At 40.5% G+C, this 21,499-nt stretch overlaps 1 protein-coding gene across 11 annotated transcripts in view; it reads left to right on the forward strand.

Annotated features, from left to right (window-relative positions):
* Window positions 1–2,422: 2,422 nt before the first annotated feature.
* Window positions 2,423–21,499, forward strand: part of USP54 (ubiquitin specific peptidase 54) — a 121,075-nt gene continuing 101,998 nt past the window's right edge. For 6 of the 11 annotated variants that reach the window (XM_057734654.1, XM_057734656.1, XM_057734651.1 and 3 more), the window contains exon 1: window positions 2,426–2,492. The gene's annotated coding sequence lies outside the window, so the exon portion shown is untranslated. Of the gene's footprint in view, window positions 2,493–2,744; window positions 2,864–21,499 lie in introns of those variants that run through there. The other 5 variants (XM_057734662.1, XM_057734658.1, XM_057734649.1 and 2 more) reach the window with 5 other exon arrangements.

The raw sequence follows: 21,499 nt of genomic DNA on the forward strand, positions 1-21,499 counted from the left end.
TCTATTGCAGGAAGGGGAACCCCTTCCAGGGCCCGAAAGTGGGCTCTTGTCTAACACTCGGAAATGAATTGTCCGAGGAGACATATGTGCTGACAAAGCAAGAGACTTTATCGGCAAGGGGCGCCCAGGTGGAGAGCAGCGGGGTAAGGGAAGTCAGGAGAACTGCTCTGCCATGTGGCCCACAGTCTTGGGATTCATGGGAATGGGGTTACTTTCCAGGTTGTCTCTGGCCAATCATTCTGACTCAGGGTCCTTTCTGGTAGTGTGTATATTGCTCAGCCAAGATGGATTCCACTGAGAAGGAATCTGGGAGGTTGGTAGGACATATGTGAGGCAGGAGATAGATGGGCTCCAGGCTAGACCTTTACAACTGGCCTCCTGTTCACAATTCCTGGGGTGAGAAGAAGATGGGCTCCAGGCAGGACATTCATTGCCAGCCCCCTGTTTACATTTCCTGAGGCAAAAGACTCCATACTACATATTTATGACCCGACTCCCATCTCTATTTTGAGATTTGCACATATAAGAAACAACAGGAATAGGGTAGATAACTGGACATCAGATACTTTTATGGAAGGACAGAGAGGGGCTAAACCCTGTTAAATTATCAAGAGATCATACACTTCCCATCCTTGAGTCAAGGGAGACACTACACATGTGCAAAAGGCTTCACAGGGTCAAAAGGCAAGGGAAGTCAGACCATAGTAAGTCTTGCTATCTTCCTCCCAGAGGCCTTTGTGATAAAATCCATCTTGGCTGAGAGATGCCTCCACACCAAAGGGAAGGGTCCTGAGACAGATTAGCCAGGGAGGACAAAGCAAGATGATTGACCAGAAGGGAAACAAAGACCCAGAAAACTGCCCCTTTATAAAGAATTTAAGAATTTCCCAAAGGCACGACTCTCCGTGTCCACCCGCACGTCTCTCTGCATGTACTTTGCTTTTCGAATAAACTTTTTACTTTTCTCTTTACCTTCTGTCTCCTCACCTGAATTCATTCTTTTTTTTTTTTTAATAAATTTATTTATTGGCTGCATTGGGTTTTGTTGCTGTGCACAGGCTTTCTCTAGTTGCAGAGAGTGGGGGTGGGGGTACCCTTCATTCAGTGCACAGGCTCCTCATTGCAGCAGCTTCTCTTGTTGCAGGGTATGGGCTCTAGCCGGGCTCAATAGTTGTGGCTTGCGGGCTCTAGAGTGTAGGCTCAATAGTTGTGGAGCACGGGCTTAGTTGCTCCGTGGCATGTGAGATCTTCCTGGAGCAGGGATTGAACCCACGTACCCTGCACTGGGAGGCGGACTGTCAACCACTGTGCTACCAAGCAAGTTCCCTGAATTCATTCTAGACAAGGCAGGCAATACCTAGAGATCCAGGCCTTAGCCACTGGCCCCTGTGGTCTAGTGGTTAGGACTCCCCGCCTGGGAACTAAGATCTTGCTTCCAGCTACTGCTCACTGCTGCTTGCTGCTGCATGTGTCCAAAATCACATGGACTGGTATCTCCTCTCTCCTTTGGAACTTTTCCAAATTCTACCGGTTGGTGGTACCTTGTTAGTTCTGCTTTCCTTACCAGGACAGCCTGTTGTTAAGAGGACTCATCCAAGTGGCTTGCCTGGCCAGGGCACGCGGCTTTGGTCACTGTTTCCCCTAATATATCCATCTTCTGTTTCAGACACTACTCAGTCAGTCTGTATTTACACCTTTCTGAGAGCAGAGAAAAAGCCCTCAGAACTTAGAGTTGGGAGAGTCACCAAGTAATGACGTGCCCACAGGGTGGCAAGCAACAACTGCAAAGTTCAGATCACAAACCAATGCAGCCCCCTTCCGCATCCGAGGCCAAACACCTGTGCTTACGTTCCATTCAAACAAAACAAAAACAGAAAAACCAAAACCTTGATTTCCTATTTTGCTCTAGCAAATTAATGGGGTGGGGCAACAGTGTAAACATTTCTGTTAAGTCAAACACTATTCACAAACCAGGGTGGGGAAGAACTGATGAACGTTTCCTGAAGGAAGGTTAAGGAGGAGAGAGAAAGGTCAATTTCTGGCTTGCTCGCTCCATCTCTACTCTGCACGCAGAAGGAAAATGCTAGGAAGACGGAACATCAGCTAAAGGCGACACTGCTTTAAGTTTGAGGCACTGGGAAAAGACGGCCCCATACCTGAAGTTATTCGCCATACTAACTTCCCTCCTCCCAGACCATCCTGCGTCCTGCCTGCAGCAGTCTTCTGACACTACTGCCAGATAAAGTTCCTTCCCCGCCCTCACCCACCGCCAGACCTTTCCCGGGCCCCTCTGCAGCGCCTTGCGGCCGCCATTTTACACAATACTATCGCGAGATATACTTAGCCGTCTCGAGCCTGACTCATTTACTTTCTTGCGAGAGGCTCTTCCCGGCTATTCTCGCCGTAGCTGAGGAAAGTGTCGCGAGAGCTGGTTGCCTTGGCTCCCTGTAGCTATAGCAGCCGCGGCGGTTAAGGATGCGGCGGCAGAAGCGGTGAGTGCGACACCCTCAGGGGGGCGGGGCCGGAGGTAACAGGGTGCTGAGGGGGGTAGCGCCTAGGGAGGGGGTGAGGAAGGTCGGGTCGCGAGAGAAATGCGCCCCAGTGTAGTGTGTGGGGTAGGACCTGGGTCCAGTGGGTATAGGGACGGGGCGCCGGTCTGCACCAGGGCACGCGGGGAGGGCTGGAGCTGCTGGGAGGTCCAGGGGGAGGGACCGAGGTGTAGGAGGGTTCAAGGGGCAGGGGCCGGAGTGTAGAAGGGTGTGTGTGTTGCGAGCAAGATGGTTATGGGGACTCAGAATTGGAGAAAGAGACCGGGCTACACCGGGGAGTAACTGGGAAGAAATGGGGTACAGCGAGGAGGAGGGTAGGTTGGGCCCGGTTTACTTTGCCCTGGTGGAGATGGGGGGTGCGGTGTCAGACCTTCGCAGTTTCCTGGGGTCAGCCTGAGGCCGGTCGGGCACTGCGCGCTAGGACCTGGGTCCTAAAGGGCATGGCGGGAATGGTGGCGTCCCGGAACTTCACCGCCCCCCCGCCCCTTCCAAAGAAATCCTCTCGGACTCTGAGATGTGTAAGGAGGGTCCTGGTGAAATAGTACTAGTTGGAAAGGTTCTTTCCGTGGAGAGACTGTGAGTGGGATAATGAATGATTGCTGCTCTGAAAGAAAGTGTGGGGTGGGGGCGGGAGAGAGAAATTCTTGAGAAAAAAAAAAAAACCAACTAAGATGTGCGTATCGAGTTGGAAGAAGGGGGTGTGTGCTAAGCTCACGTTTCTTTCCAGATTCATTCAAATGTAGAATTCCTTTACGGTGTACTTATGAAATTATATATGCGGTGTAAAATCAGTTTAGATCATACAGTGAAAGAATGTGCAGTACGGCATTTAAACCTTCCACGATTGTAATTTAAAAGTAAGAAAAGTGTTTCTATTGCAGCAGCGCCAGGCTGAACACTAGGGATAGCTTTAGTTATTTGAATATAAAACCTAGTGTTCTGAAAGTGTCTATTCAGATTGTTTGCCTTTTAAGAAATGGATGTTTTATTTTTAGGAGACAGAGTTTTGAATATCTCTGTCTGGAAATAAGGAGTCTTCCCGGAGTTAAAAATGCCTCACTCAGAGGCAAAACATTTACTCTCTGAGTCTCAAGGATTGTTTTCTAGAGACAGATTTAGACCACTTTGCTATTAACTCGTTTCTAGTGAAAACAGTGGCTTCAATTAAGGCATAAAAAATAATTTGTTCATTTCAATCTACAGATACAAGCTTTCTGATAATTTTTTCTCACTGTCTTTTGTAGGTATAAATTTGCAAAGGCATAACCTCTCTTTTGATTATGTAACTGGATTTTTCCATGTTGAGGTTCACAAATTCATTAATTAGAATAGTGGATTTAAATCCTTCTAGAGCTAGTCTTGATGTGGTTAGTCATTGAACCTATTTCTTTGGTATATGTTAGACTAAAACTTTTAATTTGTAATGTTAGTTGCTAAACTTTAAAGTTGAAGTGCTTTTCTGAGGCAAGATAAAGCTTTATATGGTTGAGTCCAAGAGATTTCTCCATGAATCCATTAAGGAGCTCTACTGAGTTCCTATTATGTGTAGAGTACTGTGTAAGGCATTGCAGGGGGGAAAGGATTAATTCATTCATTTATCCCTTCAACAAACATTTACTGAGACCTATTTTGTATCTGATTACTAAGCCTCCAAGATACAAATATAAGTAAGCCTTGCTCTTTGCCTTGGAATTGCTCAGAGCCTAGGAAGGGAGAGAAATAGAGTAACAAATCATTACACTGTAGTAAACACAATACGTATGTGAACGCAGGCTTATGAAACAAGGTTCTGGCCCTGAGGAGTTTACACAGTAGTTGAGAAGACTAAAATGGAAGAAATTATTTGAAAAATTACAGAGTATTAAGCACATTCTAAACTGCTGCATCAATAAAACACATGTTTCTCAGAAGAGATAAAATTAGAATGGAAGCTTGAGGAGAAAATTCATGGGTCAGTTTATAATATAATAGTCTTTTTAAACTACTCTTAAATATCACTGAACATTCTTCAGTCAATAATGATAATAATAAGCATAAATGCTAACACTCATTGAATGATTATTAATGTCCTAGGCACATTATTTCATTTATTTATTTATTTATTCCCAGCCCCCCAATTATCTTGTTTTATTTTCACAACACTGCTTGTCAGCTGGTACTAATAATTTTAAAGATAAGAAAACTGAAGCTTAAAAAATTAAAGAGGTTGCAAAAGATCATAGAGCTAGTAAATGACAGATTAGGGATTGGAGTTGGAAATAAATACGACTGGTAACCTAAGCAAGATTTCTTTCTTTTGCAGTAAGGGGGCTTTGGAATGGGGGGTAGGGGGCCAGACGTTGAATGTGGAGTTGGTCAGAAGACCAGAATTCAATCTCTGTGTTTTTATTCATAGATTTTTCTCCCTCAAATATTTACACTACATATGGGAAACTAATTTGAATATTACCATGATGCTAAGTATGAGGTTTGTATTGTACAGAGAATTGAGTAAATTACCATATTCATTTGTGTATAATTGTATGGGGAGCTACGCTTGGGAACATAGTTATAATAAGAAATTGTTAACATATGTAAGCTTACAGAAGTGATCATTATAACAGTGGAAATGGTTATCTATCTTCATATATAGGGCATATGTTATTATAGCAGACTAAGGGATTTAGGCAAACAGTTTTGTATACTGCAGTTTTGGGGGTTTTGATTTTTTTGGTGTTTTTTGTTTTTGTTTTTTGTATATTTGCTTTCAGGTTTTTAAAACTCCATATTGCAAAGTCCAAAATCTGATTTTCTGGTTGAAATTCAAATTTTATATCTTCCTTTTTTATTGAGGAAACTGATAACTTTTAAATGAGTAGCCCAAAGTCACACAGCTGCAGTGTTCCAGGTATTCTTAAGAAATACATGTAGATTTGAAGGTGACTCAGTGATTTTTTTTCATTCAGTTGAAAAGTGATATCTCACTTTAGATTTCCATCTCTTTGATTACCTGTGAAGTTGAACATTTTCCTGTATTTATTATTTTTTATTAGGCAAAGAATAGAGTAAGCAGTTTCACAGAGAGAAATATAAACAACCAATAAAGAAATAAAAAACAGACTCACAGATATAGAAAACAAACTTATGATTACCAAAACGGGAAGGGGGGAGTTTGGGATTAACAGATACACACTACTATATATAAAATAAACAACAAGGACCTACTGTATAGCACAGGGAACTGTATTCAGTATCTTGGAATAACCTATAATGGAAAAGAATCTGAAAAACAATCTGATCTATCTCTTTTTTTTAAATAAGTAAATTTATTTTTATTGGCTGTATTGGGTCTTTGTTGCTGCTCGTGGGCTTTCTCTAGTTGTGGCAAGCGGGGGCTACTCTTCGTTGTGGTGCATGGGCTTCTCATTGCAGTGGCTTCTCTTGTTGTGGAGCATGTGCTCTAGGTGCGTGGGCTTCAGTAGTTGTGGCACGAGGGCTCAGTAGTTGTGGCACACAGGCTTAGTTGCTCTGCAGCATGTGAGATCTTCTCAGACCAGGGCTCGAACCCGTGTCCCCTGCATTGGCAGGCCAATTCTTAACCACTGTGCCACCAGGGAAGTCCTATCTGTCTATCTCTGAATCACTTTGCTGTATACCTGAAATTAGCACAATATTATAAAATAACCACTTCAATTAAAAAAAGAAAAAGAAAAAGATGCTCAAACTCCCGTAATCTGGAAACTGCAAATTAAAACAAAATTTTTTGTTGACTTCCCTCTTTCTCTTTTTTAAAACATTTAAAAATCTTACAGATGTTTAAATTGTGTACTTAATTTGAAGAAAAAAGAATACATTCTTTAAAAAAATAACACTGTATATAAAGGCTAAGAAGCAAAGGTTCCCTTTCTAGAACTATCTTGTTTGGTGAATTTTCTTCCAGTTCTTTTTCTATGCAATATATGCATTTTCTATTTATAATTTCTGTATCTATTTATGTCTTTTTTAAGTCAGTGGAATGATAGTTCTTTTTCTGCAGCTTTTTTTTTAACTTAGCAATATGCTTTTGAGATATCCTGTCAGTACACACTTCTTAACAGCTGATTGTATGTCAGTTTGAATGTCTGTAATTTATTTAACTGTTTATCTATGGACATTTATAGTGTCTCAGATTTAGGCAATTATCAGCAACACTGAAATGAACATCCCTTATTCTTGTCTCTTGTGAAAATGTTCTAGAATACCTCTAGAGTAGGTATCTAGACTTGTTTAAAAGGTATGCATGTTTTTAGTTTGGAAAGATACAGCCAATTTGCCCTTCAAATAGTCTATGTACCATTCTTTATTCCATCAGCAGTTTATGAAGGTGCCTCCAATACTTCATATCAGTCTTATACATTTTTACTAATATAATGGCCAAATTTTAAAAATTTAATTTGTGGTTTCCAGGTTACTTTCATAACAGAAAGAATGTGGGCTTTGGAATCAAACAAACCTTAGTTCCCATTCCAGTTGTTCAGTTATTAGAATTGTGATCTTTAGGTCATTGTCATAGCCTCCTCTATAAAATAGTGTGCTCAAAAAATGGTATATTACAGCAAATAACGTCATCTACTGCTCAAAGTTGATATTGCTGTGCAGCTCCATTACATGGTGCAAATATTTGATGAATGAAAAGCATACTATTGTATGTCAATTATATCTCAATAAAAGTTCTTAAAAAAAAAAGCATACTATTACTTAGGAGGTCTGAATTCATATGTTTGCTGCGGAACCATCAGTAACACCAGTCAGATCAGGGTTAGAGAACCAAGAGCCAAGGGTTAGGACCACATAGGAACACCTAGAAACATGTTAGAAATGTGGAATTAGAATCTGCAGTTTAACAAGATCCCCAGGTGCTTCATATACACTGTAAAGTCTGAGAAGCAGTGATCTAATGTGCAGTATCTAAAGGAAGGTAGTAATTCCAAGCTCAAAGCAGCAGAAGTTGAGATGGTAGAAGCTATAGAAAATTAGGCAGGTAGTCACTCTGTAGTTCCAGATGATTCATTTAAGTCACTGTAGGACCCTCTTGGCAAGCTGGGGAATACAAGGAACATCTTCCAGGAGACAGGGCTAGCAGGATCCTGGTCACCAGCCAAGGTGTTTGGCATTAGAGCAATGTTTTTAGTCTCTGCAGGAATCAAGGCTAGCTGTGCTGTGTGATATGGAAGCCACTAGCCACATGTGGCTATTAAAATTAAAGATAAACATTCAGTTCCTCGGTCATACCAGCCACATTTCAAGTACACAGTAGTCGCTTGTGTCTTCTATCTTGAACAGCGCAGTGCAGATATTGAACATTTCCATTAGTGCAGAAAGTTCTGTTGGCTAGCACTTGAGAGGAATAGGCAAAGCTACCAAGGTAGAGTGGGTATCTTCCAAAAGAGCCAAGTATAGAAAGCAGAGAAAAATCTATGAATTGCTGGTCACACACATAACTCCCCATTCCAGAACCTTTCCATTGCTGATAGCTGCTGATAAATTCCCTGTCCTGTTAATGTCTGGGTGTGCCTGCAAGTGAAGGCATCAGCTAAAAGGTAAGAGAGGGCAGAGGCTGACAAGGAAAATGTTCTGGGAGCTGTGAGTGTTAAGTAAAGGGATTTTCCAGACATAAAGAAATTGTTGAGCATTAGGAAGAGTAGGAATGGCTGGGTATGGAGTTAGGAAAATCATATGAAGTACTAAAAGAGATATTTAGCTGCTAGTAAAATACTATTGTTCCCGGAAGGAGTAATACAAAAAATAAATTCTAATGTCCAGCTTAATGCCAAACCAATCACCAGCTTGATCACATCTTCACTAAAGTTTTTAAGTTGGTCTATCAATATTAAAAATATGAACACATTTTTATATTTAATGAGAATTACTGGGAAGGTAGAATTCAGTTTGAGATTCAGTTTTTAGGCTTTCCCCCCAGAGACTACTCTATAGAAAAGGCTATCCAAATTCTATTTATTTTTGTTTTGGGAACTGTGCCATATAGTAAATTTGTGAATTACTATATTTCTCTTTTTTTGTTGATGGTTTGTATCAGACACATACATGAATATTTGTAGGACTGTGGTATGTATAAAAACATTTTAAATCTTCTGTTACTCTTTCAGAGTTTTCCTTATTTCAGTTTGGCTATGTATACAAGTGGCTTTGGCCGCACCGCATGGCATGAGGAACTTCCCTGAGGAGGGATTGAACCTGTGGAAATGTGGAATCCTAACCACTGGACCACCAGGGAAGTCCAGACAATTGGCTTTTAAGAAAAAGCTATTACATTTGTTTTTTGCAGATAGAAAATATAGCCCTTTCATTGTTGGTATTCAACTAACGAAGTTTCTGAAATTGACGTTTCCGTATTTTAGCACTTTCTGTTAACAGTACCTTCCTGTACCACATTGAAAGCCTGGACTGCCAGGGAATTCCCTCAAGATAACATTTGAGTTTTTAAATGAAAACAGAAGCTGAGGATAAGACTATATTGGATTCTTGCAAAATATATTTTTGTCAGTCTTATTTTGACCTATGTATAGATTCATTTTTTTCCTAAGACATGAAAAGTAGGCTTTTAATATAAAGCTGGCAGGAAGTCAGTGAGTTCCCAGAAGAAAAAAATGTTCATTTTTGCCTGAGAAGAGAGTTTTGAATAAATGCCTTTTAGTTAATACATTAGTTTCATAGTACGTTTGTAGCAAAATTCACTTACTATAGAAACAGAACTTTCTCCTTGTGTGTCATTGTCTTATTTCTGACCTGGGCTCAGCTCTTGTTTCCCTGTGCAGATCCACTTCCTTTGGTGGTGCATCCTGTCCTGGGTTCTGACCCCAGTCAAAGCCAAAAGAAAACAAATTCCTCGATTCTCTTTTGCTCTATCTTTCCGCCTCTTATTTATCTTTACTCATGGTCTTTGAAGACCAGAAAGGTTTTTGTGAACAATTGAATATTCCATCATTGGTATTCCTTCAGTGTTGGGGAACACCAGAGAGAGGCAATATCATTTTAGTCTTGGGATTTTCCCCCTTCTTCAGGCCCACCAGGTATAAGGAAACTTCTAGTTAGTTAACAGAATGGAAATAAGAAATTTTATAATTACAAAGGTAGGTTTTAGACACCTCAGAGTTTCAGAGTATTTATTGATATTGAGAATACACGTTTAAATTATTCATGCTTTATCAGTCAAGATCAATGTTTAAATCACAAATTGCCACATCGAAAGTTATTTTGAGTAGGAAATCTGTATGAACCAAACTCCGGTAATTTTAATTGGGCAAAATATAGAAGTCTGATTTAGAGTTGTCTTTTCCTATGCCTCCTCTAAAAACTCATGAAACAACTCCCTTTAAAAATTCAACTTGAAGTTCTTATTTTGCAATGACTTTCATCCTTTTTATGCTTTATTTCAATAGATAGTTATTAAGCATCTGCTTTTAAAATGTTTTAAAATATAATTCACATATCATACAATTCACCCGTTTAAAGTATACAATTCAAAAGTTACTATATGTGTGGAGTTGTACAACTGTCACTTCAATTTTGTTATATTTTATCACTCTAAAAAGAAACTATATATCCATAAGCAGTCATTCTCCATCCCAACCCCTCCCTCCTTTGGCAGCCACTAATTTACTTCTGTCTGTATAGATTTACCTATTCCAGACATTTCATATAAATGGAATCATACAATATCAATGTGGTCTTTGTGATTGACTTCTTTCATTCAGCATAGTATTTTCTTTTTTCTTTTTTTTAATAAGTAAATAAAATTATTTATTTATTTATTTATTGACTATGTTGGGTCTTCATTGCTGTGCATGGGCTTTCTCTAGTTGCGGTGAGCAGGGGCTACTCTTTTTTGTGGTGCATGGGCTCCTCATTGTGGTGGTTTCTTGTTGTGGAGCACAGGCTCTTGTTGCGTGGACTTTAGTAGTTGCAGCACATGGGCTCAATAGTTGTGGCTCACGGGCTGTAGAGCACAGGCACAACAGTTGTGGCACATGGGCTTAGTTGCTCCATGGCATGTGGTATCTTTCTGGGGCAGTGATCTAACCCATGTCCCCTGCATTGGCAGGGGGATTCTTAACCACTGCACCACCTAGGAAGTCCCTTGCATAGTATTTTCAAGGTTCATCAGTGTTGTGGCATGTATCCATATTTCATTCTTTTTATGGCTGAAAAATATTCCATAGTCCATCATATGAATAAAGCACATTCTTTTTATCCATTCATCAGTTGAGACATTTGGGTTGTTTCTACTTTGTGGCTATTATGAATGAGGCAAATGAGGTGCTTAGCTTACAAAATAAGGATACTAAGGGTTGTGCAAGTGCAAAATTTAAGGAGGCACTCACTCACTCTTAGGGTTGTGCAAGTGCAGGGTCACTTGTTTGACCTTGAGAGTGAGTGTCTCCTTAAATTTTGCATCTGGGAGCTTCCAGTGTCCCACCATAGTCTTGGCAGTGGATTGACTCTCCTTGAGCTTCACTGAATATCAGCCACTTAAAAAAAACTGAGTAAGAAAGTATTCTTTGCTTTTTGTCACTTTCCTGTTCAACAGCATTCAGTGATCTTTCATTGTCTATCAAAGACTGACCTATGATTTGTGATTCTAGTTTTATTTCTAGTTAGATTTCCACTGTCTTATCATTTCAGCCAATCTAAAGTACTTTCTATTCCCTAGCAAGTCAAAAGCTTTCCTATTATCCTGACTTTGCCCAGTGCCATTTTTCACCTGGAACTGATATATTGAACAGAATCTATTTGTGGTGGCATAGATGAGGGTGAACCTATGTTTGAGCGTATGGCACTAACCTTGTTCAGATTCTAGTTCCCAAGTATTAGACGTAATCCCCTTCCTCTCTAGATCACAGGTATTTTTCGGGAAACTAGTTAGGAACTTTCTGACTAAGTTTCTTACTCAGAATGCATAAAGATATCTGTCCCTACTCAGGACAGATTCCATAGTTATTGGTTCAAACTTTTTTGTTTTTTTTGGTTTTATTTTTGGCTATGCAGTGCGGCATATGGGATCTTAGTTCCCCAACAAGGGATCGAACCTGTGCCCTCTTAACCACTGGACCACCAGGGAAGTCCCCAAATTGTTCTTTTTTTTTTTTTTTTTAATAAATTTATTTATTTTATTTATTTATTGGCTGTGTTGGGTCTTCGTTGCTGCAACACGGGCTTTCTCTAGTTGCTGCGAGTGGGGGCTACTCTTCATTATGCTCTGCGGGCTCCTCATTGTAGTGGCTTCCCTTGTTGTGGAGCACGGGCTCTAGGCACATGGGCTTCAATAGTTGCGGCACATGGGCTTCAATAGTTGCAGCACATGGGCTCAATAGTTGTGGCACACGGGCTTAGTTGCTTGGTGGCATGTGGAATCTTCCCAGAACAGGGCTCGAACCCTTGTTCCCTGCATTGGCAGGTGGATTCTTAACCACTGCGCCACCTAGGAAGTCCCCCAAATTGTTCTTTTTCCTGTATTTCCTACAATTTCCTAAAAGTGCTTTGCTTAGCTCTTGCTGAGGAGTGCCCAAGGGGATTACTAACATTATGCAATTGATTTGTTTGTGCCCACATCTGAGATAAAGCCATGCAAATTTGAAGCCATTAAAAATAAAATCAAGTCATAGTAATGCATATATATTGTTTAAAAGTGAAATGATACTTTAAGGCCTATAAGGAAAAATATCTTTCTTTTGCTCTACTCTTCCTTACCTACTCCTAATTCTTGTTCTTCAGAGCACTTTTAGTACACTTTTTTTTTTTTTTTTTTTTTGGTCTGCATTGGGTCTTTGTTGCTGCACATTGGTTTTCTCTAGTTGTGTGAGTGGGGGCTACTCTTCATTGAGGTGCGTGAGCTTCTCAGTGCAGTGGCTTCTCTTGTGGAGCATGGGCTGTAGATGCGGGGGCTTCAGTACTTGCAGTATGTGGGCTCAGTTGTTTTGGCATGTGGGCCTTAGGGCGCACGGGGTTCAGTAGTTGCTCCGTGGCATGTGGTATCTTCATGGAGCAGGGAAGTATAACTTTTTTTTGGTTAAATTAGTTGTGGTGGGCTTCCTAGGTGGTGCAGTGGTTAAGAACCTGCCTGCCAATGCAGGGGACACGGGATCGATCCCTGCTCCAGGAAGATCCCATGTGCCGTGGAGCAACTGAGCCCGTGTGCCACAACTATTGAGCCTGTGCTTTAGAGCCCACATGCCACAACTACTGAAGCCCACGTGCCTAGGGCCTGTGCTCCGCAGCAAGAGAAGCCATGGCAATGAGGAGCCTGGGAACTGCAAAGAAGAAAGCCCGTGTGCAGCAACAAAGACCCAACATAGCCAGAAAAAAAAATTAGTTGTAGTAAGCAGAATAATGGCCCTCTCAGATATATCTATGTCCTAATCCTTAGAACCTGTGTGTTCCCTTACATGGCAAAAAGGAATTAAAGTTGGATATGGAATTAAGGATGCTAATCAGCAGATTTTAAAATAGGAAGATTATCCTATATTATCCAGATGGGTTCAATGTAATTAAAAAGATTGTTAAAGTGAAGAGGGGGGAACTTCCCTGGTGGCGCAGTGGTTAAGAATCTGCCTGCCAATGCAGGGGACACGGGTTCAATCCCTGATCCAGGAAGATCCCACATGCTGCAGAGGAACTAAGCCCATGCACCACAACTACTGAGCCTATGCTCTAGAGCCTGTGAGCCACAACTGTTGAGCCCGTGTGCCACAGCAACTGAAGCCTGTGCGCCTAGAGCCCGTGCTCCACAGCAAGAGAAGCCACTGCAATGAGAAGCCTGAGCATTGCAACAAAGAGTAGCCACTGCTCACCGCAACTCGAGAAAGCCCACGCACAGCAGCGAGGACCCAATGCAGCCAATAAATAAATAAATAAATTTATTTTAAAAAGTGGAAGAGGGAGGTAGAAGAGATGCTATCATTGAGAAGGACTCAATCTCTGTTGCTGGTTTTGAATATGAAGGAAAGAGGACCATGAGCAGAGGCATGCAGGCATCCTTTAAGCATCTGGAAAAGGCAAAGAAACATCCTGCAGTAGAACCAGAAGAGAACAGTAGGCTTACTACCAACATGATTTTAGCCCAGTAAGAGTGTGTTGGACTTTTAATCTACGGAAGTGTAAGATATAAATTCGTGTTGTTTTAAGCCACTAAATTTGTGGTATCTTGTTACTACAGTACCACAACAATGTTTCATTGTTTATATTACAATTTTGTAAAAATTGTTCACAATTAAGCCATGTGATAATACATTTCCTTTCTTACAAAATTTTGTTTTTCATAGTGTTAGTAAGTTCTTTCTTGTTTATTTGTTTAGTTTTTTGGAAATAATTCTTGAAGTTATTTATTACTATTTTCCTAAGTGAAGGCACAGAGCTAAGTGTAAGACTAGGTTTGAATGTCTGCTCAGTCTCTGTGTGATCATATAAAAGTTACCCACATATTTTTTAATTGAAATTTTTATTGAGATAATTGTGGATTCACATGCAGTTGTAAGAAATAATACAGAGAGATCCCTTGTGCATTTCCTCCAGGTTCCCAAAATGGTAACATTTTGCAAAACTACAGTATGGTATTATAACCAGGATATAGATGTTGATACATACCACTCATCTCACTCAGATTTTTCCAGTTTTACTTTTGTGTGTGTGTGTGCGTGTGTGTGCGCGCATGTTTTCTATATAACTTTTTTTATGTGTGTAGGTTCACGTATCCATCACCATAGCCAAGATACTGAACAACTGTAAAACTACAAGGATCCCTAGTATTGTTCCATAAGCATCCCTATCCTCATCCCTGGCAACCACTAATCTGTCCTCCCTCTCTAAAATTTTATCACTTCAAAAATGTTATGTAAGTGGAATCATACAGTATATAATTTTGGGGGGTTGCCATTTTTTTTTTCCATTCAGCGTTATTTCCTGGAGATTCATTCAGGTTTTTGTGTGTATCAGTAGTTTGTTCCTTTTTATTGCTGAGAACTATTCTATGATATGTATATGCCACCATTTATTTAAACATTTCACCTTTGAAAGACATCTGGGCTGATTCCAGTTTTTGGTTGTTACAAATAAAGCTGCTATGAGCATTTGTATACAAGTTTTTAAAAAATATATTTATTTATTTATTTGGCTGCGCTGAGTCTTAGCTGCAGCGCATGGGATCTTCGTTGCCATTGGCAGGATCTTCGTTGCAGCATGCGGGATCTTTTAGTTATGGCATGTAGGCTCTTAATTGCAGCATGTGGGATTTAGTTCCTTGACCAGGGATGGAACTTGTGCCCCCTAAATTGGGAGCACAGAGTCTTAACCACTGGACCATCAGGGAAGTCCTTGTATACAAGTTTTATATGAATATAAGTTTCCATTTCTCTGGGATACATGTCCAGGAGTGTAATTGCTAGATTGTATGGTAGTTGCATGATCAGTTTTTTTTTTAAATAAATTTATTTATTTATTTTATTTTCGGATGCACTGGGTCTTTGTTGCTGTGTGTGGGCTTTCTCTATTTGTGGCGAGTGGGGGCTACTCTTTGTTGCGGTGTGTGGGCTTCTCATTGCAGTGGCTTCTCTTGTTGCAGAGCACGGGCTCTAGGCGCAGTCTTCAGTAGTTGTGGCTTGTGGGCTCTAGAGCGCAGGCTCAGTAGTTGTGGCGTAGGGGCTTAGTTGCTCCGCGGCATGCATGATTAGTTTTTTAAGAAACTGTTGGATTGTTTTCCAGAGTGGCAGTAAAGTAAATTTTACATTCACATCAGCAATGTATCAGTGATCCGGTTTCTTTACACCCTCATGGACATTTGGTGTTGTCACTACTTTTTTTTAAAACAAATTATTTATTTATTTATTGGCTGCGTTGGGTCTTCGTTGCTGCACTCAGGCTTTCTCTAGTTGCAGTGAGCAGGGGCTACTCTTTGTTGCAGTGTGCGGGGTTTTCACTGTGGTGGCTTCTTTTGTTGCAGAGCATGGGCTCTTGGCAAGCAGTTATGGAGCGTGGGCTCTAGAGTGCAGGCTCAGTAGTTGTGACACACCAGCTTAGCTGCTCTGTGGCATGTGGGCTCTTCCCGGACCAGGGATTGAACCCGTGTCACCTGCAGGCAGATTCTTAACCACTGCGCTACCAGGGAAGTCCCACTACTTTTTATTTTAGCTATTCTCATAGATGGGTGGTGATATCACAGTGTGGTTTTGATTTATATTTCCCTAGTGGCTAATAATGTTGAACATCCTTTCATGTGCTTATTTGCCAATTGCATATCCTTTTTGGTGAAAGGTCTCTTGTCTCGTGCTCATTTTCTAATTGGATTGTTTGACTTTTTTACTGTTGAGTTTTGAGAGATCTTTGTAGATTCTAAGTACTACTCCTTGTTGAATATATGGTTTGCAAATAATTTCTCCCAGTCTGTAGCTTGTCTTTTCATTCTTTCCCCTGGACTTTTTTTCTTTTTTTAAACCTTGTAACACTTTTATTCATAACAGGAAATCCCCTGGACTTTTATAGTACAAAAGTTTTTAATTTTGATGAGGTCCAGTTTATCATGAACCAAGCTTTTGGTGTCAAGTCTAAGAACTCTTTGCCGGGGACTTCCTAGGTGGCGCAATGGGTAAGAATCTGCCTGCCAATGCAGGGGACTTGGGTTCGATCCCTGCCCCAGGAAGATACCACATTCCACGGAGCAACTAAGCCCGTGCGCCACAACTATTGAGCCTGCGCTCTACAGCCCGTGCACCACAACTATTGAGCCTGCGCTCTAGAGCCCGTGCACCACAACTATTGAGCCCATGTGCCGCAACTACTGAAGCCCACGCGCCCAGAGCCCGTGCTCTGCAACAAGAGAGGCCACCACAGTGAGAAGCCCGCGCACCACAATGAAGAGTAGCCCCCACTGGCTGCAACTAGGGAAAGCCCGTGTGCAGCAATGAAGACCCAACACAGCCAATAAAAGAAATAACTAAATAAGTTTATTAAAAAACAAAAAAGAACTCTTTGCCTAACTCTAGATCGCAAAGATTTTCTTTTATGTTTTTTTCTGAGTTTTATAGTTTTATATTTTATATTTAAGTCCATGATCATTTTGATTTAATTTTTATATCAGGTGTGAAGTTTAAGTTGAATGGATTTTTAGTTGCTCCAGCACTGTTTGTTGAAAATGTTTTCCTTTTCCATTAAATTGTTTTTTCATTTTTGTCAAAAATCAGTTAAGAATATTTATGTGGGTCTAATTTGGGGTTCTCTATTCTGTTCCTCTGTTGATTAGTATAGCTATCTAGCAAGGTTAATATTGGGTAGAGTAATTCTTTCTGCTTATTATTCTTTATCAAGATTGTTTTAGCAGTTTTAGAGTCTGTACCTTTCCATGTAAATTTTAGAATAAGCTTGCGTAGGTCTAAAGAGGGCCTTGCTGGGATTTTGATAGGAATTGCATTAAACTTATAGATTAATTTGGAGATAATTGACATTTTTATCATGTTGAACCTTCCAGTCAATGAACAAGCCTGTTTATTTGTCTTCTTTGATTTCTTTCATCAGCATTTTATAATTTTTAGTATACAGACCCTGTACATATTTTTGGAAAGTGTCTCTACTTACGTATTTAATTTATATTAGAGTGATTGTAAATGGTAATGTGTTTTTAATTTTGGTTTCTGCACGTCTATTGTTAGTACAGTTGACCCTTGAACAATAAAGGTTTGAACTATGCAGGTCCACCTATACATGGATTTTTAAATATAAATACATACTAGAATACTACATAATCCTCCATTGGTTGAACTCGAGGATATGGAACTGCAGATACTAGAGGGTGACTATAAAGTTCTATGTGGATTTTCTACTCGCTCAGGGTGTCTGCACCCCAACCCCTGTGTTGTTCCAGGCTCAACTGTATATAGAAATGAGGCTGAGTTTTGTATGTTAATCTTATATTCTGCAGCATTGTTATTACTTCTGGGAGTGTTTTTGTAGATTCCTTGGGATTTACTATATAGATATGTCATTTGCAAATATAGTTTTATTTCTCCCTTTCAAGTCTGTGTGCTTTTTATTTTTCTTTCTTGCCTATTACAGTGCCTAGAACTTGTGATATTATGTTAAGAGTAGTGAGAGGAGACATCCTTGCTTTGTTCCCAAGCTTAGGGGGAAAGTATTTAGTATTTCACTTTTAAGGGTGATGTTAGCTGTAGGGTTTTTGTTTGTTTGTTTTGTTTTTTTTTGGCTGTGCTGGGTCTTTTGTTGTGGCATGTGGGATCTTCCGGGACCAGCGCGCGAACCCGTGTCCCCTGCATTGGCAGGCGGATTCTTAACCACTGCGCCACCAGGGAAGTCCCCCACTGTCTTTTAATTGTGATTACACACCTGATCTCAGGACTTAATGAAGCTCAGGTTCTTTATGTCTCATCACAGAAAGAATTCAGTGAGAGACAGAGTGATAGATAAGAAGTGGATTTATTTAGAAAGATACACATTCCATAAACAGAATGTAGTACATCTCAAAAGGTGAGAATGGCCTTGGGAGAAACACACTCCACAGGCAGAGTATGGGCCATCTCAGAAGGTGAGAGGCCCTGAAATATGGGGTGGTTAGTTTTATGGGCTGGGTAATTTCATAAGCTAATGAGTAGGGGGATTATTCCAACTATTTTGGGGAAGGGGTGGAGATTTCCAGGAATTGGGCCATTGCCCACTTTTTGACCTTTTATGATTAGCCTCCAAACTATCATGGCACCAGTGACACTGTAGGTATGTCATTTAGATGCTAATGTATTACCGTGGGCATATAATGAGGCTCAAGGTACACTGGAAGTTGAATCCTCTGCCATCTTGGACCTAGTTGATTCTAACCAGTTTATGTCATATCCTCAAGGGCTGTGTCATTCTTCCCCCCATCGGCTGCTCCCTGCAGCATGTGGGATCTTAGTGCCCTGACCAGGGATTGAACCCTCGGCCCCTGCATTGGAAGCATGGAGTCTTAACCACTGGACCACCAGGGAAATCCCTATGTCATTCTTTTAGAGGTTGTTCCCTGCCCCCTTCCCTCCTATTTCAGTGAGACCTGAAAGTCAAAATTACTCTTTGATCCATGAATTGCAGAATGGATGTTGTGTTGGCAAGCATGAAAACAACATTAATCTTGTTGCACCTCTCCATCAGCACTCTTGGGTGACCAGGTACATTGTCAGTGAATAGCAATATTTTGAAAGGAATCTTTTTTTTCTGAGTAGTAGATCTCAACAGTGGACTTAAAATATTCAGTAAATCATGCTGTAAACTGATATGCTGTCATCCAGGCTTTGTTGTCCCATTTACAGAGCAAAGGCAGAGTAGACTTAGCATAATTCTTTTTTTTTTTTAATATTTATTTATTTATTTGGCTGCACCAGGTCTTAGTTGCGGCACATGGGATCTTAGTTGCAGCATGTGGGATCTTTTTTGTGACATGTGGAATCTTTAGTTGTGGCATGCTGGATCCAGTTCCCCGACCAGGGATTGAACCTGGGCCCCTGCATTGGGAGTGTGGAGTCTTAATCACTGGACCACCAGGGAAGTCCTGACTTAGCATAATTCTTAAGGGCCCTAGGATTCTCGAAATGGTAAATGAATGTTGGTTTTAACCAAAAAGTCACCAGCTGCACTGAAACCGAGCAGGACCCTGTGGGGGCCTTCCTGAGTACAAAAACCCCTCTATGTCTCCTATTTCTTGTTTGTAGAAAAAGGTTTTAGTCTTCTAGGCCTTCCCTGAATTCCACAGAGCAGAATCAAACAGTTACTAATTAGAGAAGTGAGGGAATACAGAAACAAAGGAAAAGCGGTCAAGCAAGAAAATTAATGATAGCTAAAACAACAGTTCAGCGATAAAACAGAATCACAGGACTCCTAGTTCTTCCTTAAGAGATGTACATAATAATCTGACACATACCTTTGAGTTGTTCTGCAGAAACTAAAACCCCCACCCAGGTGGAGGGTGGTGACTTCATGCTGACCACCAGCACTAGACCCCAGACTGGTTAGAACCAGAAGGTTGATGATTAAAATTTCCAAAAGGTCATCCTGTTACCTCATCTTCAACCAATCAGAAGAAAGTCCATGAGCTGATCCTGCACCCTGCAACCTTTACCCCTAATGTTGCCTTTAAAATCCCTTGCCTGAAAGTCATCAGGGAGTCCACATCTTTTGAGCATGAACCCATGTCCCCTGCATTGGCAGACAGATTCTAAGATTCATATATGTTGTAGCGTGTGTCAGAATTTCCTTCCTTTTTAAGGCTGAGTGATATTCCATTGTATGTGTATATCACATTTTGCTTATCCATTCCCTTGGGTTGCTTGCATCTTTTGGCTATTGTGAATAATGCTGCTATGAACCTGCTTTCAATTCTTTTTTTTCTTTCCAGTTTTATTAAGGTGTAATTGATGTACAACACTGTGTAAGGTTTAGGTGTACAGCATAGTGATTTGATTACATATATCATGAAATGATTATCACAGTACGTTTAGTGAATATCCATTACCTAATGTAGATACAAAATTAAATAGAAATAATGTTTTTCCTTGTGATGAAAACTCTTAGGATTTACTCTCTCAACTTTTATATATAACAGATAACAGTGTTAATTATATGTATCATGTTGTACATTACATCCCTAGTACTTATTTATCTTATAGCTGGAAGTTTGTACCTTTTGATTGCCTTCATCCCATTCTCCCTCCTCCCTGTCCCCCCCTTGGTAACCACAAGTTTGATCTCTTTTTCTATGAGTTTGTTTGTTTTTGTTTTTTGTTTTTTTGTTTGTTTTTAATATTTATTCATTTATTTTTGGCTGCGTTGGGTCTTTGTTGCTGCACACGGACTTTCTCCAGTTGCTGTGAGCAGGGGCTACTCTTCATTGAGGTTCAAGGGCTTATCATTGCTGTGGCTTCTCTTGTTGTGGAGCATAGGCTCTAGGTGCATGGGCTTCAGTAGTTGTGGCACATGGGCTCAATAGTTGTGTCTCTAGGACTCTAGAGCACAGGCTTAATAGTTGTGGCACATGGGCTTGGTTGCTCTGAGGCATGTGGGATCTTCCCAGACCAGGGATCGAACCCACGTCCCCTGCATTGGGGGGAGGGGGGTGGATTCTTAACCACTGTGCCACCAGGGAAGCCCTGTTTGTTTGTTTTTCTTTTATTGAGATACAGTTAACAGACAATAAAAAGCATATATTTAGAGTGTACAATTTGGTATCTCAATCTCCCAATTCATCCCCCACCAACCCTCCCTGCTTTCCCCACTTGGTGTCCATGTGTTTGTTCTCTACATCTGTGTCTCTATTTCTGCTTTGCATTTCCTCTTTCATAGTTGTTAGCATTTGCCTTATGTTTTGAGGTGCTCCTATATTGGGTGCATATATATTTATAATTGTTATCTCCTCTTCTTGGATGGATCCCTTGATCTTTATGTAATGTCCTTACTTGTCTCTTGTAACATTTTTTATTTTAAAGTCTATTTTATGTGATATGAATATTGTGACTCCAGCTTTCTTTTGATTTTCATTTGCATGGAATATCATTTTCCATCCCCTCACTTTCAGTCTGTATGTGTCCCTAGGTCTGAAGTGGGTCTCCTGTAGACAGCATATATATGGCTCTTGTTTTTGTACCCATTCAGCCAGTCTGTGTCTTTTGGTTGATGCATTTAGTCCATTTACATTCAAGGTAATTATCAATAGGTATGTTCCTATTACCATTTTCTTAATTGTTTTGTTTTTGCTTTTGTAGGTCCTTTTCTTCTCTTATGTTTCCCACTTAGAGAAGTTCCTTTAGCATTTGTTGTAGGGTTGGTTTGGTGGTGCTGAATTCTCTTAGCTGTTGCTTGTCTGTAAAGCTTTTGATTTCTCCTCCGAATCTGAATGAGATCCTTGCTAGGTAGAGTATTCTTGGTTGTATTCTTCCCTGTCATCACTTTAA

The sequence above is a fragment of the Hippopotamus amphibius genome, chromosome 5 (genome assembly GCF_030028045.1).
Source record: "Hippopotamus amphibius kiboko isolate mHipAmp2 chromosome 5, mHipAmp2.hap2, whole genome shotgun sequence".
In the NCBI taxonomy this organism is placed as follows: Eukaryota; Metazoa; Chordata; class Mammalia; order Artiodactyla; family Hippopotamidae; genus Hippopotamus; species Hippopotamus amphibius.